Source organism: Dreissena polymorpha, chromosome 15 (genome assembly GCF_020536995.1).
Source record: "Dreissena polymorpha isolate Duluth1 chromosome 15, UMN_Dpol_1.0, whole genome shotgun sequence".
Classification (NCBI taxonomy): domain Eukaryota; kingdom Metazoa; phylum Mollusca; class Bivalvia; order Myida; family Dreissenidae; genus Dreissena; species Dreissena polymorpha.
The window spans coordinates 45,406,968-45,427,230 of NC_068369.1; the positions used below are offsets into that span (position 1 = coordinate 45,406,968).

The 20,263-nt window shown below is 33.0% G+C and overlaps 2 long non-coding RNA genes across 2 annotated transcripts; both read left to right on the top strand.

Annotated features, from left to right (window-relative positions):
• Positions 1 to 6,904: 6,904 nt before the first annotated feature.
• Positions 6,905 to 18,309, top strand: LOC127859430 (uncharacterized). The gene is made up of 3 exons (XR_008039384.1): positions 6,905 to 6,938; positions 14,680 to 14,734; positions 17,652 to 18,309. It is a non-coding gene; the product is annotated as an uncharacterized LOC127859430 (long non-coding RNA).
• On the top strand, positions 11,647 to 14,338 carry LOC127859434 (uncharacterized). Its single transcript, XR_008039387.1, has 3 exons — positions 11,647 to 11,692; positions 11,837 to 11,858; positions 14,265 to 14,338. It is a non-coding gene; the product is annotated as an uncharacterized LOC127859434 (long non-coding RNA).
• Positions 18,310 to 20,263: the final 1,954 nt, after the last annotated feature.

The following is a 20,263-nucleotide window of genomic DNA, read 5'->3' on the forward strand; positions in this document are numbered from 1 at the left end:
AACAATATGGCTGCTTTTATGTTTTGTGTATGCATATGTTATCATTCAAAACATTAATATGGTTACTATGTTATCGTTTCAGACGGAGCAAGAGGAGAAGTTCAGAAACCAAGCGTACGTAGGAAGTTGTTGCTTATTTGAGTGGAGATTATACATGGTTGAATAAGTATAATTTTGTTTGTTTTGTTATTCAAATGAAGGTAAATAGAGCAGTGCTCTTAGTGCTTGCGTGTTTGTGAATAATCCCTTATATAAGACGATTCAACACATTAAATATTTGTTTAGAGATAAAGCGCACACTTCACATTCCTATGTATATTTGTAATGTATTTAAAATAAATAAGCATGTATATTGTATTATTGTATATGTTGTATTAAATATCAATTGCTAATGCTAGTTTTTAATTAATTATTCGCAATCACGTCCATACTTTGACGATAAGAAACTGTTTCCGACCAATGCATTGAGGGTCATGCATTGTTAACATTTCATATTTCACATGGTTCTTGATCGTCATGAATACATGTTGATTTTGAATTAAGTAGGTGACATGCCATGATCATAGGGTTCGCATTATAATGTGGGTTTCTTTTCTTTTCAATAGTTTATTACTTTTAAGATTTTAATTAGAGATTAGTATGTATATTACATACATATTTTGAATAACCTTCTCCATATGTGTTTGCACCGCGTTAACGCATTATTTATTTGATATGCATGTTGTATTTACATTATGTTTGTCGCACCGAACGAATTCGCGTGTCAAGTGAAAAGTACCGGCTGTTTCTCGGTCTTTTAAAAATAATGATATATTTTGTCATTATTCTGGAATGTTAAGTTTATACTCTTACATCCATGTAATAAAGACTAATAGTTAAATCAAAAGTAAGCAGTACTATATAAAAAAAAAGTCATTTTAAGCCTTATGATGATCTAGTGTTTGTGTATATTTTAATCCTTTACATTTTCAGTCTAAAATGTATCGAAGCTCTGAATAAGAAAGTTGATGATTTGGAGACGAAGGTATGTTTTCCTTTACTTTTGCTTGTTTGTTTTGAAGCAAATATCTGGGGTTTAACAAGATGATTTACTGCTTAGGGGAGAGAAGAAGAACAGTTAAAAGTATCGATAGTTGTCATTGCTTTTACCGTTTAACTTATTTGCATGTTTCCGAACTAATAAATGATGTTAAACAGAGCATCAGCAATATCGGGGCGGTAATCTGTAAAAAAAAGTAGTAACGTCATTGATTCATGTCACGAAGTCGTGATTCTATCAAACATGTATGCCCTTCAAAGAGGATTTTGTGCATTTTGCTAAAATGATTTTTCTACCTATGGACATAGTTCCATTAAATAATATAATGTTTATTATGTTCAAACAAGTGAAATAACAATTCTGACAAAATAACGGTTCTTTTAGGGTTTCTCAGAAACATATATTGGTCAGATTTATGAGCTTTCGAAACGCTTTATATCGATAATAAAAAATGCGTCTAATTATAATATACTATTTTCAATACGCTGGTGAATGTCATACTCATGTTATGACACATAGACTGGTCGCCTAATGGACGACACCGATATCGTCTTTACATTGGTTGTAATGGGTAACGCATGTTCATGTCGAATGTGTAATGCTTAAAAAGTATGCATTTTTGACGCATATATAAAATAATTTCTAGCTTTACGAATAAATCATTTATATACTTGGGATTCCTCACTTAATATGATAATTAGTTTTGTTGTCACACAATGCATCTTTTGCTGAAAGATGCTACTATCTATGCAGGCAACATTTCATAATAACTGTGCACGTCCGACTAATGCAACGTGAGAGGTTTTTTGCAAAAGCAAAGTAGTTCGGATAAATTTTGATATGTCAAATTTGCGTTCTCGGTGCTGTTTTGTTAAACAGAAATTAACGAACACATGAATAATTATTATAGTAAACAACGAACAAATGAAGAATGATTTATTTAAAACGCGCATTAAATATCGAGTGTGATGAAGATGCTTAACATTTATGACTAACGGAAGTGAAAACTAGGAGTATACGACTTCGTACTTTCCTCTTTGCTTATTCGTTCGAGATTGTATGGGTTTTTTTAATTTGCATATCTTGAAAACCAATTCAAACATGAATTTGATAAGCTTTCATTTTCAACAAACATAAATCTTTCTGCTGGACTGCCCTTGCAAAAAGAAAATGTTTTTTTTAACAGTTTTGTACTCGAAATTGACAGATGGCTGTGTAAAACAAAACGTTGTTAGAATTATTAACACATACATACATACTCGGTTCGCATGAATAACAAGTTTGTGTTCCTATGTTTGATTTGATGCACTTTATAACTAACTATAAAATAATCAATGCCTTACTATGTAGATATAATCGATAAGGGTTTACTTCAGTCATTGGGCCATAGTGAATACTAGAGGTCAACAAACTCTTACTTTGTGAATCTAAACAATATCAATTGTGTAAAAAATATTAAATGTTTCAAATGTGATTGAAAAACCAAGAAAAAATCCGGTTCTGGTTACTCAGTATTTTGCATGTCGTATGCCCGAGAGCACTTAGAGTGCGTTTCACTAACATAGCGTATATTTACGCAACTTTAGGTTTACGCACAGAATTTACGCCGAACGTAAATTAATGCGTACGCCGTTTCACTAAAATGTGCGCAAAATTTACGCTGCGTGTAAGTGTTGTTTAGCCTGTCAGGTGCGCGCGGACGCATAAGAAAGTAATCATCTGCAACACTATCTACTGTAAAGCGAGATAATACGAGTTTTTACATGTGTTTAATTGTAATATATTGATAAAATATGTTACAAAAACACGAAATAGGCAAGAAAAATTATACATTGAAGACGAATTTCATAGCATGCAGCAAAGACAAATAAGCGCCCGAGCCGATTGTGACGAATGTATTTCGTACATATTTTCCTACAATAACCGAAGCATTCGTCTTTTTAGTTAGTGTTCGTGTGTCGTATGAATAGATATCGTTGCAAGAATTGAAAATAAACCATTAAACTAAGTTTAGATTCACATCGTACATGCATGATTTACATGCTGGCGAATTCGACTGCACAGTCTTTTTCGATCTCAGAATTAAATATCTGTTTTATTTAGCATTTTTCGACATAGGTTCTTTTTAACTTTTATTTTAATTTATATAAAAATATATGTTTAATAATTTTTTTACACATTTTATATTTATTAGTATATACTCGCTGTAAACAATCGTTACAATAGACGTGAAAACGGAAAAAAAAAGATAACGAATTGGTCAAAAAACGAGTTTGAAACGCTCGTTTTCGAGTATGAAAACACGTTTGACGTATTCGAGGGTGATCTGTCCGTTTCCCTCACTGGTTCGGACAAACAAAAAGCCTAGGAACGCGTTATGGAATGGACGCGTAAGTGGTTAAACATGCAAAGCCCCAGATTAATCATATCAATACACAAATTCAAGAAACAAAAGAAAATTCAGACAATAATTTAGATATAAACTTTTTAGTAACTGATGATCGATCAATTTTTCTGAAGCCCCTTTTTATAGTGTCATTGCTAAAATTAAGTTACATTTTTAAATTGCATTTTTAGTGAACATAAATTTGCAACTCAAAAATCTCCGTATCAATACAATTCTGTATACTGCAGTTTTGAAACATCATCATGAAAACAAGCAATCACGTTTGATAATAATAGGGATATAAAATACTGGCGCAAAATAAATTAAATGTTTAGATTTATGGTATCATAAAATGCTAGATTTGTATGATCAGTATCACTAGTAAAGAGTTTTAAATATTCATGTACATGCAAAGACAGTTCAATTTGCAAAATATGCAGGTCTCGGATGCACGTTTTTTTTGAATGTTCAAATTTATTATTATGTTCATTCAATGTTAACGAAACGAAACTTTATTTAATGTAAAATAAAATAAAAACTATATTTAAGGATTGTAATGTATAGCGATTTTTTAGGGCTGTGTTTTATAACTGATTCAATGCACCTCTTGCACTAAATTTCGATCGCTGATAAAAAATAACACTATCGCATCCACACCACTTATCATTATAATCAAAATGTTTTATAATTTTTGAAATATAATTTATTAAATTCTAACTTTAAGAAAGAAAACGCTTATTTATAGTTTTGATTTGTGAAATTGTCAGTATTTAGTCTACCGACGACCTTTACTTTGATAATATGTAAATGGCCGCGATCGAGAGGTGTGACGGCCAATCTATTTTTAGTAACGGAAAACCCCTATTGTGACGTCACGCCAAAACCTCCTATATAATACCCTCCGACGACAGACGATACCTTTCTCAGGTCGGACCTCAAAGACCTCGTGAAGAGGCCGGTAGGACCTGTAAATAAACTCTGATACACACTGACTATACCTTTCAACGACTTCCTTTTCGCTTATGCCTCAGTCACAAATAGACACCGATCACCGTCCGATCAGCGGTCGACGTATTTTTCCGCTCATCGTGCTGGCGACCGGCCGATGATCGCACAGAAAACCGGGCCAATTTGTAGCATCGGGCGGCGTCCGGATTAATTTTAAGTCTCACTTAAAATTTTACCCGACGTCGGGCCCGGTTTGGAATCGAGTTGAGATCGAAACAAAATCGGACGAACAACGCACGGGTATTGCCCGGCGATCGCCCGACACCGGATTCATTGACCGTGTATCGGCAACAGTAAAGGTATTTCCCAGAGGCATATACATCGGCCGGCGACCGTCTGATTGCCGGAGGGCCTCCGCACGATGCCCGACGGACTCCGGACGATGCTCGTTATGATACACGTACAATGAATCCGATGTCGGGCGCACGCAGGGCAATAACCGTTCGTTGATCGTCCGATCTTTTTTCGATCTCAAGTCGATTCCTTCCCGGGTCCGATGTCGGGTAAAACAAACTGTTATCCAAGACAGATCGGAGTTACGCCAATTTTTCTGATTTACGCGAAGTACATATCTGACGTAAATTTACGACAGAATTTACGCACTGCGTTAATTTACGCTGTTTAGTGAAACGCGTTTTTGAGAACAAGATTTGCGTACGCAAATATTAACGGAAATTATTCGCGTACGCAGCTTAGTGAAACGCACTCTTAATTCGTTACGAATTTTTATATCGTACAGTAGACGGTCGGGTATGCTACCCGCGGTTGCTGGCTTGTGAGCAAGTGATATAAATGACTTTTGTCACGTTTATTGTATTGAGGCTGTAATAAATATGTTTGCAGAAATTTAACATTTCATTAAAATCATTTTTATTGTTGTATGCTGACGACATTGTTATCTTTGAAGAATCAGAATCTGGTTTACAACATGGGTTAGAATTATTAGATGAGTATTGTGCAAAATTGAAACTCTGTGTTAATATCAATAAAACAAAGATAATGATTTTAAAAAAAGGGGGACAAAATAGAAGAAATTTGATGTTGATATATCAAGGAAATGAGCTTGTAATTGTAAATAAATTTACATATCTTGGAATAGTATTCACAACGGGTGGATCTTTTTCAGCAACATATGATGCGCTTTCGGGGCAGGCCCTAAAAGCAATTTTTAGGTTAAAATCAAATTTGATAAAATTTACAGATATCTCTGTAAGCCATAGTCTCGAATTATTTGATAAGCTTATTGAACCAATTTTAAGTTATGGCTGTGAAGTTTGGGGATTAAACAATAGCATCCAAATTGAACGAATACACCTACGTTATTGTAAACAGTTGCTAGGTGTCCTAATAAATAAACGGATCGTTTATGTTTTAAAATATTGGTTAAAATTATTACAATCTGATGATGTTAAATATACTAAAATTGTTTATAGTATGTTATTACATGATCTTGAACTTCATCCCGAAAACAATTCTTGGGTAAAATCTGTAAATTATATATTAAATACTCTAGGTTTCGGTGAGGCATGGTTATGTTCAGGGAGTAGGGGACGTTAATTGTTTTATATCTATTGTAAAACAACGCATATCTGATATTTACGTTCAAGGTTGGATAACCGAGTTACAACAAACTACAATGGGTAAAAACTATTGCATTTACGGAAATTTTAGATTTCAGACGTATCTTAATGTTGTAAATATTATAAAATTAAGATTCGAGTTAACGCGCCTAAAAGTATCTGCTCACAGACTTAAAGTCGAAGCAGGGCGATGGCACAAGCCTGAAAAGACACCCGTATGCTAACAGAAAATGTAAACACTGTAACGTTCTCGAAGATGAGTTTCATTTTTTAAAACAATTAAAAATCTTGCAACATTTATTTTTAAAGCAGCTAAATTACGAACAGAATTGTATTATCAATAGTTTCTCTCCATGTACTACTGTCTATTTTTAGTAATAGTAATAAACACATTATGTATACACTTTCTTAGAACATTCAATTATATTTGAATAAGATACGACTCTACAATATGCATTTTTATATACTTACCTTAAATAACTTCGTAACGGTAAACACTGTTATACAGTTATATACCTGTTTAAAATAGCTGTTTATTTCAATATGCATGTCTTTAGAGTTGCAAATTCATGTATTGTTAAATCTAAATTTATATTGCTAAAATTATATATGTATATGCCTGTATGTCATTGACCAATGTTGAATACATTGTGTGTTATATGTATGTATACTCATGGGCTTCAAGCCTAATGCATTTTGAAATAAAACCATATAAAACCATGTATAGTACTTACTGGCAGTCAAAAAAGGACGAGGTGTTTTAAATTATATTTGTTATCAATGTATTTTTCGAAACATGCCTTTATATATTCGAATAAAGTTTGCCTTTAATACGAAGCTACTTTATTGCAATACTTGTTTCTTAACCATAATATTATAATATGATATTGCAGGCTGAGAGAGAGGATGAGTTTAGACGCCTGGTGTACGTATACATTTTCTGTCCTTTATGTGCGGTCATAATTATTTGATGTGTACATTAGTTACCTGTTTTATATTTCTTCACTATTTTACATTTTATATCGTATTATTGAGCATCATTCATTGTAAAAAAGGTTATTATTTAAGACCTTTTACCGAATTATGAAACGAGAATAGAACGTTTCTAAAATGATGTCTGTTTAGTAATTTGAAAGACTCTAATTACTCACGTTATTATGTTCTAAGGAAACAAAAACCTGTTTACCAATTGTATATATTGTATGATTAAAGCCACACACCTTGAAATAAAATACATGTTAATCAATACATATAGATGCAATTTGAAAGTTTGCAACATTTTCATTAAATCTATAGCCTAGTCAGCAAGTTATTCAATTTTGTTTTAAATTTTAAAACCGAAAGTAGGATTTCTATATGTATTCGTCCCTTTCGACAAACGCGATTATTTTGAAGTTTTAAAGCGCAAAAAAATGCGGATTTCTACCCTGTAACCATCAGATATATTCTAATTGGCATAGATAAAATTAACTATATAGCATAGTTAGCAAGCAATTTATTATTTTTCAAATGGTACCGCCTTTAAAACCGAAAGTAGGATGCATAGACGTATACGTCCATTTTGACAAACGCGATTATTTTTAAGTTTTAAAGTTCATAAAAGACGGATTTCTACCTTGTTACCGCCAGATATATTCTAATTGGCATAGATAAAATATGTTTCTTATTGATACCTAAATTTACTATTAATATGTATTTAATTTCAAGGTGTGTGGCTTTAAGCATTCGTGTAGCACTTACCATCTGATTAAATATCACGTACAAAAGTGTCAATTGTCAAACTCTGAAAGCAATTAATGTGTCAGAATTTATTTGAATTTGAATGTAACAGGTGTTGTCGACAATCCTTATAATTAAAAAGACCTTGAACGAAGATACTCGTTTTTAAAGTAATGAACACCAGGAAGGAATCAAAGGAATGGCATAGGAGAAAATCGTATTTAAATATGTTTTGTTTTAACGCTGAATCGATTTTGAAATAAAACACGACGTAATATTTCTTCTTTATATGGTTGCATTGACGCTCACTAATGTGATATCCTTTAACGTTTCAGTGTGGCTAAGCAAGACAAAATGCAGGAGAGTATCGACAACCTGCATATGGAGGTATTGCTTTATATTCAAACAGACACGTTTCGAGATCCTATTGATGACAACATAAAACAAACCTGTTTTTTTCTGAAACAATGCCAAGTGGTTCCGTAAAGTCGAAAACAAAATTCCTTAAAAAACATGTCCATGTTTACGTAGGCATAGCTACTAAATGTGGTATAAAATGTTGTTTTTTTTGTTGTTTTTTTCTTAAGCGCTGTGAAAAGACCTTTTTTTAATGAATATAACATATTTCAAAATACAAAACGCGTTACTGTATAAGCGAAATTTCAAAACGAATTTAAACACAAAGTGTCAGTCGAACTATCTGTTTCGGAGCCATACGAATTTAGTACAGAAAACTGTGCATTAAACAACTGTTATGCCGTGCTTATACGTCATGCATGTTAATATAATAGTTGTTAATAGATACCTACTTTAGATATATTAAAAATTAATAAAAACAAAAAGAACGGTTTGACATTTGTATATATATATGCGGACATTTTTATAATTTTTTCTATTCAACTTTCACAATCGATTATTATTTCATGTTTGAAAAACAAAATTTTAACAGCTGTTGAAGTAAGCGTGTAAGTTTTGACAGTTAACAGTAAATGTTTGTTTTATGAAGAATATTATACCGTGATCGAAATACGGCTTTATTTGACTTAATAACTTTTCGGTCTCTATTATTACACACAAATCTAATTTCTCGAAACGTTTTTTTCATAATAGCGCATACTCAGTTGCGCTTCTATTGATGGAATTGTGTATATGACATTGACGGCGTTATTATTGTTTGTATTAATATTAATCAAACATTTTAAAAGGAGTGCAAGCTAGAAGCATACAAGTGCGAAAATTCCTCTATGCTTATTCGTTCAAGATCTTCGTTGTTTTTTTAATTAACCTAACTTTTAAACAAATCACTGACAATTCAAACAATAATTTTATTAGGTTTCCATTTAAACAAATACGAGTACAAATCGTTATGCCTGACTACCCTTGCAAAACAAAACTAATGTTATATACAAGTACTCGAAATTGACAGATGGCTGTGTAAAGCAACACGTTGTCAGAATTATTGACACATACATTCATAATCGGTCTGCATAAATAGCAATTGATGAAGTGAACTTTGGAATGTTTGTAGAATTTATAGAATCTTTTTCAAAGTGAACGTGTATACAACATTTTGTTATATGCCTCAGTCACAAATAATCCGGTCGCCGGCCGATGTGTCCGATCTCCAGGCATCGGGAAGACTTGACACGTCGGAGCCGTCCGCAGTCCGATGAGTTACAAAGCTTAAAACATCAGTCACAAATAGACACCGATTACCGTCCGATTAGCGACCGACGTTTTTCACAGTTTGTTTAACCCGACATCGGGCCCGGAAAGGAATCGAGTTGAGATCGAAAAAAGATCGGACGATCAACGAGCGGTTATCGCCCGGCGTGCGCCCGACATCGCATTCATTGTACGTGTATCATAACGAGCATCGTCCGGCGTCCGTCGGTCATCGTGCGGACGCCCTCCGGAAATCAGACGGTCACCGGCCGTTGTATATGCCTCTGGGAAATACATTTACTTTTGTCGATACGCGTTTAATGAATCCGATGTCGGGCGATCGCCGGGCGATACCCGTGCGTTGATCGTCCGATCTTGTTTCGATCTCAACTTGATTCATTCCCGGGTCCGACGTCGAGTAAAATTTTAAGTGAGACTTAAAATGAATCCGGACATTGCCCGATGCTACCAATTGGCCCGGTTTCCGTGCGATCATCGGCCGGTCGCCAGCCCGATGAGCGGAAAAATACGTCGGCCGCTGATCGGACGGTGATCGGTGTCTATTTGTGACTGAGGTATTAGGTTCGACCTTTGATCAATCTTGTCAACCCCAGTTATATGGGCTTCCTGGGGTCAATGCGTATTTAAAGACTTGTAATCACCCGGGAGAGCGCTTTTTGTAATCGGCCAAAGGGGCCAAGTTTTTGTTTTTATTATCCCGAAGAAGCAACAACATATTAAAGTGTAGTCGTAAATCATCATGACCGTAGATCTCTTTGATTGATGGTAGCCAAATGGCTTGATTGTAGTTCGAGCCACTTCGTGGCGTTGTTTGGTGTCAATGACAAGCCGTTCGATTCATTGTGACCACACGTGTCGCTTCTCGACGTATTTGTGTGACACACGATGGGATGGGTAAGAGTTACTTTAAAACAATAGATCCTAACGAGCAAACAAGCGTTGTTCCGTAAAGAAAAATGACAATAAATACACTCAATTAGTTATGGATATACATTTGTTGTGAGGTCGATACAACACATCTGAAATAATTGTATACACAACACTTGCCCTTTAAAAAATAATTTCATTATTTCATGGATTATATTTAAGTGTTTGCAATGTTTGCCACACATAACGTGTCGTTATCCGGGTCTGACATAGAAGTCAGACAAAATCATCGAGCATACACCTCTTTAAAAAAATGCCGTTTGATGGTGAAGGTATTTGATCCGAAATTAAATTACTACGTTAGCAGAGATAGAAGTCCGCTGTGGCATTACAACATGTCTTGTTTAAAGATTGAATACATTGCGAATTTTAATTGTAATATAAATAAATCACTTTATATCCAGCAATTACTACAAGTGCGAAATTCTCTGCGCTGTCACTGCAGTCATACCGCTTTACCATATAAGCATGCCCCTTTTGATCTTTTAATGACATAGGCGGCACAACCTAACCATGCCAAGGAAGCTACACACAACAACGCTTTATCAGTGATTCTGGCCCAGTGCAGTTTTGATCTATCTAAACTTGAACAATAATTATGACGTTAAAATGTCTTATGAATTAAATATATCTTATAATTAAAAATAATAAAACCAAACATTTGTACTAAAAGTTCGTTTATAATTAACAACATTGCGTTCCTTTCCTTGTGAGATTTTTTTCAACGCAATAGTGTCCGTATTTCTTTAAAATGTATTATTATCTTAGTATAACGCAAAACAGTTTGATTTATAAATTATGTGTATCTATCTTTCTCAATAAATAGTGTTAGAAAATCTCAAACAATATATGTTTATCCCAATAAGTTGTTTTTTTTTAAATAAAAATTATAAATGTGATGAATAAGAAGACATTAGTGTGATTTCGTGTATAATTGTAGGTAAGTTAGAAAATAGGCATTTATGCACCAAGCAAAACATTCATTTAAAATAAAAATCAGTACCTCAATGTATATGTTCATTACTGGTGCATATACTGTTACCCTTGTAGTAATACTAATACTGCATATTAAAAAAAGTGCGATTATCATTGTATCATCTCGTATTCACCAACATATTGACAAATCATGTTGAGTAGTATCTATAAATTTACTGTTAGTCATAATCAATTATCTTGATATGTTCATAGGAGGGATGTTATATCTATTGTTTGTTCTGCACATTATTGTCAATCCCATTTTCACTGCTTGAGTCAAACACGCATGTTCTGTTGAAATGACATAATTCTTATATATAGTGTAATATATATTTTGCAGGCGAAACATGAAGAGGAGTTTCGGAAATCGATGTAAGTAATGCTATATGAAATGCATTTATACTGATGATGTATCTATTATAAGAATATAGTAAACAAATGGATTATATGCGATGTTCTAATATTGACTTTTTTCGCAAATGTTTACTTTAACTAGTTAGTTGTTTCATATTTCAGGATGACTAAGACTTTGCAAGCGGTAAGTTATATATATAATAACCCTCGTTGTTTCAGTTTAATACATCCTATAGTCGCGTCTATTTGACATATTTCGTTCAAATTATATAACTTATTTGACAAAAACCCTCATAACCCATATACTATTCAATGTATTGTAAAAATAATATATAAACAATAAAAATATATCTGTATATAGACGATGCACTTAAAAACGAGCATGACATTATTCGTTGTTGATCGTTCAAAAGAATTATTTCCTATCCACGAATCAGATCGACATGATTTGACATGGTTTTATATATATTCGTTCAGTTTAAATAGGTAATACCAATACATGTTACCTTACTTAGCTCACTGAATAATTGGAACTTAATATTTAACGGAAATGTTTAATATTAAAGGAATGAGGCTCTCAATATAAACGTCATCATTGTGTTTGATCAAAACAAAACTAGCAAGAATAAGGAACAAAGCAAAATAATATCAGTCTCGGTCAAATAGCCAGAGCATACTAGTTTAAATTAAAACAGTTATATCTAATGTTTTAAGTAACACTTTGGACTTATTGAGAATGTGTCAATGTTATTTGGTTAACATTGGCATAACACGAGGGTCTCTTACAGGAAGTAATTAAAGCAATCTCGTGTACATAGAAACCACAATAGAATCTTTGTAAATTAGATGTCGATGTTCGAACCCCGTGTGACATTTATTGTCATTCTATTCTCAATATATGTGTGAAGTCTTTCAATTTATTGTTTGCGTGCCTATGTTTGAGTTGATGCATTTAATAACTTACTGTAAAATGAACAATGCCTTACCATGTAGATATAATCGATTATGGTTTACCTTAGTCATTGGGTCAAGGTGAATACTAGACAAGGTGTCATTGGTGCAGTTGTAATTTTAAAATCTGTAGTATTTTCATATCGGTTCTGTGGTAAGCGTTAAATATCCGACAAGGTCACCTTTCCAAATCAAATACGCTAATATTTCGAAAGAGAAGACACAAATGTATGCCTATAAGTAGCCCTTTAAGAACGTTCTTTCATATATTTAATTTGGAATACACATCGTATGTATGCACAATGGTGAATATTTCTTATTTTTACGCCGTGAAATGCAATTGTATGAAGCGATGTAGAAATAGCAAACTATTACGATGTGACTCTAAACAATATAAATTGAGTGAAAAATTATTAAATATTTTAAAACGAGATTGAAAAATAAAGAAAGAATTCGGATCTGGTTACTCAGTATTGTGTATGTCGTATGCCCAAGAGCACATAGTTCGTTATGGATTCCCAGGGAATGTTAATATCGTACTGATGACGGACCGGTATGCTACCCGCTTATGCTGGCTTGCAATCAAGTGATTTCAATGACTTTGGTCACGTAAACTGTCTAGGGTGTGTAATAAATGTGTTTGGTGAAATAATGTCACTTGATCAGCAAACACAATGCATCGTTAAGATTGCCGAGCCGCATTCGTTTAATTACGAAAATAATACTTTATTAAAATCGTAACCAATATTGAAGATACTTGTCAGCTATGATTATATTGACCTTGTAGATGTATATTTGCTTTATTGACATATTGTTTCACTCGCGTTATGATTGATATATGAATAATGCTTCTCCATACATTATTACCATGCGAGTTATTCTTGTTTACATTCGCTAGTCTTTTATTTTAAGCAACTTATCTATTCCCTGTACACTACAGCCCACGACATACAGCACAACATTAAGCATTAACATTTCATGATAGCTGGTGTCGCGGTATTAAATCGGTCTATGATTAACGTTAAGTTTTTAAACAGCTAGCAAGAAAAATGTCGTCGTAAATTAATTGTTCAACTGGTTCAGACGCGTATATAAACAACGCAGAAGTATTTACTAATACTTTGTAATGTTATTGTGTACTGCGTGTAATAAAGGGTAAATTACCTACTAGTGTGCATTTGTATAGTAAATAAGAACAAATGCATTCAATAAATTACTTCCTACTAAGTTTCTATTTGTAATGTTTCCCTTAGTTTTATGTTTAATATCATTCGACTTTAAGTATGCTTTATAATTGATAATTTTAAATTGGATTTCTACCTATTGAAAAGGCGCGCTGTAGACCATCCATCCTTTCATTGATTTTTTATAAAATATTTTTATTAACGAGAGAAGTTTAAGCGCGTTTGTCTATAAGTTTATTGATACGCAGCTTCAGTTTTTAACACATGTGCACCCGCATTTAACATGTATTGCAAATACTGGCAGTCGAAAAAGGACGAGTTTTAAATAATATTTGTTTTCAATGTATTTTTTCGAAACCTAACTTTTATTATACGAATAATGTTTGCCTTTACTACCACGCTACACTATAACAATACTCGTTTCTTAACCGTAATATTATAAACTGATATTGCAGGCTGATAGGGAGGATGAGTTTAGATGGCTGGTGTACGTATGCAATTTCTGTTCATTTATGTACGGTTATAATTAGTTAATAATTATATCTTTCATCACTTTTTTACATTTTACACCGTATTCTTAGGCATCGTTCATGGCTGAGTAAGGTCATTTTTAAGACAATTTACCGAATAATGAAACGATAATAGAACCTTGCTAAATTATTGTTTATTAACTTGTTCGAAAGAAACTAATTACACACGTTATTATGTTCTAAAAAAAACATAAACCTGTAAAACAAGTGTATATATTGTTTAAGTATGAATAAGTATTCGTGTAGCACATGCCAACTAATTAAATATTACATACATATTGTAAATTTCTTTATTGTGTTGCATAGACGCTCACTAATGTGATATCCTTACACGTTTCAGTCTGGATCAGCTCAAAGAAATGAAGGAGAGTATCAACAACCTGCATAGGAAGAAGGTATTGTTTTATTTTCAACAAGACGCGTTACTTGTTCCTTTTGATAAAGCAATTAAACAAACCTTGTTTTTTTCTTAAGCAAATCAAAGTGGTTTCGTTAAGACGAAAACCATGTTCCGAAAAAAACATAGCGGTGTAAACGTAGGCATAGCTACCAAATGCTGTATAGAATGTTATAAAAAAAAAGAAAAGCGCTATTATTACACCTTTGTATTTAATAAATATAACATATTTCAAAATACACAACGAGTAACCATATAAGCGAAATGTCAAAACAAATTTTAACACAAAGTGTCAGTCGAACTTTTTTTAAGGAGCCATACGAAGTAAGGACATCGTAATATCGTGCTTACTCGTCATATAATACTTTAATTCTATTAACAATTAATTAAACAAAGAGGAAGTTTTGACATTTGTATATATATGCGAACATTTTCAAATGTTTCTATAAAAATTTCACAATCGATAATAACTTCATGTTTGAAAAACAAAATGTTCACCGCTGATGAAGTAAGCGTGTCATGAATTTTTTAGAGTTTACAGTTAATGTTTGTTTTATTAATAATATGATTTCGTTTTCGACATACGGCTTAATTTGACTTAATAACGTATATGACTATATAATTACAAAAATACTGTTATTGAACGAAACGTTGTTTTTTCAAAATAGTGCATACATTGACGTCATGATTATTTTTGTGTTAAAATTAATCGCACATTATTAAAGCATCTTACCTAATAGAAGTGTTGTATTACATTACCGAAGAATCAGTTCATCAATTAATTAATGCCGTTACCAGATCATTGAAATGAATCTTGAGAAATTACATCCGAATCGAGATGGCCACCGAGGAGTACTTAAGCGTCACTTACAAAATATTGAAGATGCCACGTGTGAGTCGCCATTGATAGATTGTCTAACATCCTGGAAGCGTATGCCACGAAACTGAAGATATATGAATCGACCAAGGAGTAGACTTTTTCATTAACAGTGACTGATGCATTACAAAAAGGGATGCTGGCGACGAAGCAACCATCAATTGATATGAACATTAAACTGAGAACATGTTAAGCTTTCCGTGACAAGCAGCGTCCATCCAAACTTACCACTCCGCCGTTACAAGAGCAGAAACAACACTTTTACCGTAAACTACTTGTATCTTGCAATCAGAGTAGCTTAACCAGTGTTATGTCAGGGAAATGCCGTTGGAACGCAGGTAAACGTATACGTGTTTACGGTCAACACCAGTAACCCAAGTAACGGTTTTTAATCTAAAAAATCTTCAAACATTAATGATACCTTCGTTTGACGAAGATATTTATAAAAGGCAGTTGTTAGAATTCATCTGAATCAACCATTTGTTTGAACTACAATTTCACAGTCGTTCAGAAGTTTCTCTACTGCAATCACAACTACAGGGTACCGTTGTGCGTACAGTTGTGGATTAGCGCTAACAAACGCCACTTGTTGATGCTTTTTACGCCAGCTGCAACAGAGAATTAATCAATCACATCGCATTACACATGCTACCATGCAGGCACCTGTCGAGGTACTAGTTCCGTGCTACACTTTGAACAGCATGCCTTATTTTCATTATATAATATAAACTTACAGAAGAGGCATTGAGTCGCTGGGTAAGCGACACAAACGGGTATGGAAGTAATGGATTTCGTGTCCACATCACCGACTGAAGACGTACCAGCAGGCGCCAATTAAAATGCCCCGACAACAAAAACACGGCAGCTTTCCCTTGGAAGGCCGACCTTGAGCCGTTACCGACAATCTTTTACGTTATCCACGAAGAGTCGAGAGTACTATTTGACAATTAAGCCGGAAACCAGAAAAGCACAATCAAGCGCGAATAGATATCATTGAAAATGAGGACGTATCCGAACCCCTATAAGTAACCATAAATTACAGTTCCGTCGTCACAACTCACATATTCGCTTGACCACTCCAGACAAAGACAGCCTACCCCAATACTCAAGAAAGAGCAACCCCACTACTCAAGAAATGGGAACTCAAAACAACTTAACGTCTGATTTCCTGCCGGATTGTTACAATGCAGTCAATGGTAACTGGTCGTGGAAGTGAATTTATCGCCGGAAGAAACAATCTTACACATTAGCTCAAGTGAAGACCTTCCGTGCGATTACCACGAGTCCTATTTTGAAGCTTTATCTGTGAGAGGTGACCACTGAAGATAAACGTTCTAATGATATCTAATCATTTATTCATGGCCATTGATAATTTTCATGTATGAGTGATACATTATATTTATGTGGAATTTAAACTATTGTGCGGCCTCAAGAATGTTTAGTATTTATAACGCTGCAATTGTTTTTGATACGTTGACGTCATCATTAGTGTGATTCCTTATATGTATCGGACGTCATTTAAGGGTCGAACCTAATATACATTTCGTACTTAACTAACGAAGTATCAATACCTTCATTATATCAAATATTTATATAGCCATGTAGCATTATCTGTGGAGTGACAAAATAATCAAAACTTATCACGATTTATTTCATAGTTTTCATAGTTTTCTTCGTCTACAAATCAATGAAGTCAATTTTCGCGACTTATGCTTTAATCCTGCGTGCCATATATGTTAAAAATGTACGACATTTTCCAGGTGTAATGTATTATTCGCGATCGACCAGTCTCGACGATCAGACTTTCTTAAGAGATAAAAGAAATATGCGAAAAAAACTCTTATACAATTGTATTAGCCTAATAGTTAAATGATTTCGATGCATATGTTTCTACTCAAACCGAATTCTGAAATATATTAATAGATAAATAGAAAAAAAATTATAATAATTATAAAAACGCTGCTTCAGAAGTGTAACTGAGTGTTCATAGTAAAAAAAATGTTATATTATATGGTAAATATATTTTGTTTGACTTCAGGCTGACAGCGAACATAAGGCGGATGGAAAAACGGAGCCGTAATGTAAACACGATACATTACGCGTGAAGTCGAATTCGACCAGTTTGTGAGAAAAAGAGTTCTAACACTAATGGTCTGCAGGAACAATGTGTATTTCTGCTCTATGGAGTATGTATACTATAATCACCGGGCAATTTTGATTGTTTTTTTTATATATATGTTGCACATAACTAAGCCCGAACTATGTATTACATCTTCAACTACGAACACTGGAGCATTTCGTGATTAAGTGTGTATTCCGTTACTTAGGTCGGCGTATTTGCAGTGTATAAACATGCTTGCTTTTTTACTCTCGTTGTATTGATGAGTTTTTGTTTTCAATGTATTAAATGTTTGTATATGTCGTTAATATTCGGTATGAATGTAAGTGAATTTAGAGAATGGTGAAAACGAACAACAATAGCTTCGGTATAATTGTTTGCTAAGGAATAGTTTGAATAGTTTGATGATGAGACAAATCACGTTAATACAGGCACATTTGTCAGTCTATACGTATATTGCATATGATATCGACAGTGCAAATTCAGTATTGTCTGGATCTAATGTTATGGTGTATATTCTACTTTTCCGTACTAGTACGTGGCCAAATGTATGTTTGCGAACAAATATATACCTGTATTTTATACCTTTATATTGTTGTTGTTATATAGTGTTGGTATTGGAAGAATGTGTGTGTTCGATGAATGTGTTTGGTATTGATTTCTTTTTAAAAGTATGATTTTTTGTGGCACACAATGGAAGTGATAAGTAGTTTTACTATGTTTTAACTCTTTTTAAAACGCTAACGATATTGTTTGCCTTGCATTGTATTGTTGCTTCATAAATGATGTGCCTCTTATGATATGTTTAAAATTTCTGTATTTGCATAAATGTGAATATTGTATAACCATGTTAATTTGTGTTCGTCCTTTGATCGTTGTATCTAGGGACATATATTATTGCAATAATAGTTATGTATCCAAAGGCTTGTACAATAAGTTTGTTTAACAACACGATCATTATTTTGATAGCACGAACACCGTCTAGTATGCTCCCAATACTTAATCGAATAATCATAACACTAACATCTACTGTTTTACCTGTTTTGGGCATTTAGAAACTGAGACATGATTGAATGCACCGAGTAAATTTGTCACAATAAAATTCCGAATGATGCACACACTTTTAAATGTGTTTTTCCATCTTATTTTTGACATAATTTTAAATTGTGTCTACGTCCATGTACTCCTTTTGAAATGTATATAACTTTATGTTCAATATACCATACACTATATATCATTATGTTTCATGTTTAGCAGATGAAAATACAAGTTTATTTAGACACATGCGCAATTAAATTGCAAATGCAATTGCGTGTTATCAATTGAAAAATGTAAATGTTATTCATATAACAGTTTAAATGAACATATTTATTTAATGCAAACCAATGTTTGTTATGCCTAATAATATACATCTGTATTTTCATACTGTATGATTTGTAAAGGAATCTTTTTGAATGTTATATTGCTGTTTGATAAGATGTTTAGTTTAGATTCTAATGCATTTTTATTTTAAAAAGTGTGGTGTGATAAGCAGGTATTTACATGTAGCGACTGATAAAAAGAATTGCTTATAATGGAACTAACTAATTAAACTATTACCATTTCATATAATGTGTTAATGTGTGTCTTAACCTTCATGGATCAATGTTTCGTTGATTAAACTTATATTTGTGTATATATATATTTCATACACAAATGATTTTGTAACAACATTGCTGAAGTTTTGTTTAACTGTGGTATAACGGTATTCCTACGGATACCAACTTGATATTGAATTTCAGTTTCAATTTTCTTTGGGTTTTAGTTTTCAAGATCCAATGAAAATATTAAATTTTATCATGTATTTATAACGTGCGTTAATTTATGTATTTGCATTATGTATTATTTCTATATGATGTAACATGGACAGTTAATTAAACACGATCATGTATGATTTTAGATAGGTTCATACAAATTTAGTATATGTGTAGTGTTGGATTGTTTGATATTAAAAGCAGTTACGACAAAATTCATCATGTTTCATGATCAGCACATTTCAACCAATATACAGTCCAGTTCTTAGTTCATTCATGAACTATTTCAACAGATCTTTCTTAAAGTTCTTCATATTTGTCTTTGAAAAACTATAAATACAATGTTTAATTTTCATTTAAGTTCTAAAACATTAGTTATCTACTATAAACAAGCTCCTCGCTTGGGTTTATACGCATACAATAATTTTATATATTTGTGGTTTATCCTAACGCAATAATGTAATAAAAAAACAATGTTCAGCGGTGTATCATGGAAAGCTAATGCAGTCGGTAACATATTAACAATGCTCACAATAAACAATATAAGTCCATCAAACCTTCTCTGACCTTCTTAAGAATGTACAACGTGTTTATGTTAAGATTAAGTAACTGATTATTTAAAAAAATCAACATCACCAATACCTGTTTAATTGTTTTATTTTACTGTTTAACAATAAGATTTATTTTGTTGTTTTGATTTATTTCCGTAATATAACCAGCGTTATATTTTCTTTGTAT